Consider the following 4,237-nt stretch of genomic DNA (forward strand, 5'->3'; position numbering starts at 1 on the left):
AAGCAAACAGCCTTTATTGCCAGTGCAGAGTTCGCATCAACTTCATCCAGTTGAACTGAGCCGCCGTCTTCAGATGAAGTGGCTTAATAACAGTACTGAACACGTTTTCTACAACTTCAGTGCAACATTTCACACTGATCACTTTACATATCCTCCAGCAAACAGTCCAACATCACTCTCATTTGGAAGTTTCGGGAAAACCATTACGAAAATCATGCTTACGGGAGCTAACCCAGTTATTGACAAAATTTCTCGACGATCGTTGAAATGTAGCTCATCATTCAATTCTCCGGTATGCAGCTTGTCTGTTCTCTAACCCACCTACTGGTTTCTCACGTCAAATTTGATTTGCACGACTTTCAAGCCCATCCGACAAGTATAAAGAGTGACACAGTTTCTTGAAAACACATAAATCCTCCCAGTTTTCTGAATCTTATCTTCTTCGTTTGAAGACGTGCGACAAAGATAAGATAGAATTTTGGTCACACCTTTTCTCCGAATGGTGTGTAGCGAGTTGTGATAGACAGGTCATTGCAGCAAGACCTGTGCTTACGCACAAACCGATGACATCTTAGGCCGGCCGAAGTGGCCGAGCGGTTCTAGGCGCTACAGTCTGGAACCGCACGACCGCTACGGTCGCAGGTTCGTATCCTGCCTCGGGCATGGATGTGTGTGATGTCCTTAGGTTAGTTAGGTTTAAGTAGTTCTAAGTTCTAGGGGGCTGATGACCTTAGAAGTTAACCAAGCTCAGAGCCATTTTTGATGACATCTTAATATCAGAATGAAAACATTTCCCTACGCAAAAAACCACTGCATTTGCTTAAAACTGAGGCACTTACCCAAGCTTTTACCACAAATATTTGCTGAGTGGCTCGAATACATCAACAAGCAGCCTTGGATACGTTCTAACAGGTGCGAGAATAACTGTTGGAAACATTTGTTTCGAAAATTCCTTAGTTTGCTACGTCAGTGTTAGTGGAATTTGGTTATAAAGCAGTAAAGAGCTAATCAAAAGGCATACTGAGATCTAAGTTACTCCTCTACGGCAATTATTGCTACACACAGTGGGCGCAGAGTGGCATCTGAAAGATCAAATTATCGTTGACCGTCGTTAAAATCCTGCAGACATCGGAAAAAGGAACTGAAAACCTATGAATCCCTGAGCTGGGGAGCTTTCCAGATATTCGGACAGTTACGGAGAGCTTTTCAGTACCATACTGTATGGGCATCAGCAGCTGCCAGCGGAAATAGCCGGCCATACGAACCAGAAATGATCGCGATGTGTGCCCTACGGCACCCTACACTACCCCAGGTAGTGGGCCTTTACGACGATGCCGAATGCTTCTGGCAATGTTCGTTCTCTTCGGAGCCTTAACTGTGACGCTTTCCTCAGAACAAAGACTCTTTTGAAAAGACAACTTGCCACCTGTCCTATGTCCAGAGTCGTCCACCGGCGCACCACTGTCGGCGGGTCTTCCTCTAAAAGTAAAGTGCTGTAGCATGAATGGTTGGGAGGTCACAGAATCGGCAGCCTGAACTGGAAACGTGTTTCCTATCGTTTGCACCTGCAGGCGCATTTCCTTCAACAAGTGTTAGCGTTTTGCGTTATGCAAGTGTAACTGATAAGTGTAGGTGATTGTTAGTTAGGTTCATGTTCCATGCATCATTTTTCACGATAAATCGTGATAATGTCTAACGAGTAATTTTATATTCGCGTTGCAGATTAATTTGTACATATGGGTACATATTGACCATTTCTAAGTCTTTTTTTTAAAGGATTTGCAGATGTGAGTTAGTAATTCCTCGCCACCGCCTGTTCTTAAGGAGAAACTTTCTCAGTTTGTTTTCAGATTGTGCTTCGTTGTCTGTAAGATATTTTATATCTCTGGGTAAGTGCACCCCTGTCTGCACCAAAGACAACCTTCATTTGGAGAAATGAATGTTATTTTTCCATCTGGTATTGCCATTATGCACATCATTGTTCCTTTTGAACTGTAGTGGATTATTTAAAACAAACTTCACGAGGGAACAAATGTATTGCGGAGCAGCCCAACTTCTTAAACAGATGTCAATAAGTTAATCGAGGGTGAGTACCACATAAGAGTCTTACGTTTCTGAGCTACAAACACTTTCTTTCTTAAAGGTGAGTTATCCGACAATATTACTCCATATGACATTACTGAATGAAAAAACGTCAACTTACTGATTTGACTCTCCCCAAGATTTTTAATGATTTTATGTGCAAATGTGGCTGAATTAAGTTGTTTTAGAAGTTACAAAATGTGCTTTTTCAAAATTAAATTCTCATCGATATGGACACCTAAGAATTTTGAAGTTTTCAACCTATTTATTATTTCCTCACTCTGTGTCACACTTATCATTGGTGTACTACCCCCCCCCCCCCCCCAAACGTGCTGCATTGAATATGCTGTGTTTTTGTTTTTTTAAATTGAAGGTCAGACCATGCGCAGAAAACGAGCCAATGAGACTTTTAAGAACTTTTTTTACCATTTGTTCTGTTTCTGTGTGTATGCTTGGATTGATTACGATACTAGAGTGAGCAGCAAAACGAACTAATTCTGCTTATTGTATATTAGATGTAAGATCTTTTACATATACAAAAAGAAAAATAGTGGTCTTGGCAACGCCATTCGTGATTTCTCCCCAATCGGACTATACTGGTTGAATTACTAAGTACAACTTTCTGCATTCTTATGGTATGAAACGTCCCCTTAGAAAACTTAATGAATTACTGTGCTGATAAACCTCTTACGTTATTTGCTTTTCAAACAGCTGAGCAAAACTCTCTTTACTTATTCTGATCAACACTAAACTGACACATAATATTTTTAGCGCAACGCAATCTGACTTTTAATAATCCCTAGAAAAGAATGGCTAACAACCTATACCTTTCACAAATCACTTACCTCACAAAAATCTTCGTTACTCGAACTACTGCAATACAGCGAGCGCCACTACTGCCAGCTAAATAAAAGATTCAAACTACTGAAGGCACTAACTACTGATAGGCATAGTTAGCAAATGAAGATTTTGATAGAGAACAAACAATGTATTTACCTTAATAGTGTTCAAAAGTCACAATATATATAGCAGTTCATGACATCCAGTCTTAAAAATGTACTGTCTCTGATGGACACACGTCCAGATGATCCGCTCTCAAAAATCCGCCATCTCACTTCCCCACATCCACCACTGCTGGCGGCTCACCTCCAATTGTGCAACGCTACGCGCTGTTAACAGCCAACTGCCCAACACTACAAAAGCCAACAACAATGCAAACCAGCCACAGACTCCAGACAGCACAGCCAGTGATTTTCATACAGAGCGCTACGTGGCGTTACCAATAAAAAAAACCTAAACAGCCTACTTACAATGGTTAGATAAAATATTATCCATTGGTTGGCTATACAAGCAACCACATAAAACTTCAGTTTATTTAGGAGACTGTTGTGATTCACACAATCACGTGACTGAGTTAGATCGCAGAAAATACTAATCGGCGCTAATTTATTATTTAATGGTTGCAAAATCTAGTGAGTGAACATGTAAATGGCATTCTCAGTAGAGCAATCCTTCTTAAACCCAAACTATGATTTGTTGAGGATAGTATATTGTTCTAGAATACTTCCGTCCGAACAGGCCTTGGAAGACCCAACGGCACCGACCGGCCGCCTGGTCATCCTCAACCCACAGGCGTCACGGGATGTGGATATGGAGGCGCATGTGGTCAGCCCACCGCTCTACCGGCCGCATGTCACTTTACGAGACCGGAGCCGCCACTTCTCAATGAAGTAGCTCCTCATTTTGCCTCACAAGGGCTGAGTGCATCCCGCTTGCCAACAGCGCTCGGCAGACCAGATGATCACCCATCCAAGTGCTAGCCCAGCCCGACAGCGCTTAATTTCGGTGATCTGACGGGAACCGGTGTTACGACTGCGGCAAGGCCGTTGGCAGAATACTTCACCTTCTCAAAAATTTTGAAAAAATATCAGCAGTGAAACAGATGGTTAGTTATTGACGTCTCTCTTATCATCTTTTTTAAAGAAAACGGCCGCAGTATGTAACAGGCGTGAGCGCAGCGTGGTGTCACACATGAGTGGGATGATGGCGAGAGAAGGAAGAGAGTGAAACCCTGTGTCGCCACATAGCCTTCTCCTCTCGAATGGCACTACGGGGCCCGAGCTTAACGTCCCCATCCGACGGACGTACCACTGTC

General features: G+C 42.6%; 1 pseudogene; it reads right to left on the reverse strand.

Moving 5' to 3' along the window:
- Window positions 1-3,855: 3,855 nt before the first annotated feature.
- LOC124608405 lies at window positions 3,856-3,973 on the reverse strand (annotated as a pseudogene).
- Between the last annotated feature and the right edge of the window lie 264 nt (window positions 3,974-4,237).

The sequence above is a fragment of the Schistocerca americana genome, chromosome 3 (genome assembly GCF_021461395.2).
Source record: "Schistocerca americana isolate TAMUIC-IGC-003095 chromosome 3, iqSchAmer2.1, whole genome shotgun sequence".
Lineage (NCBI taxonomy): Eukaryota > Metazoa > Arthropoda > Insecta > Orthoptera > Acrididae > Schistocerca > Schistocerca americana.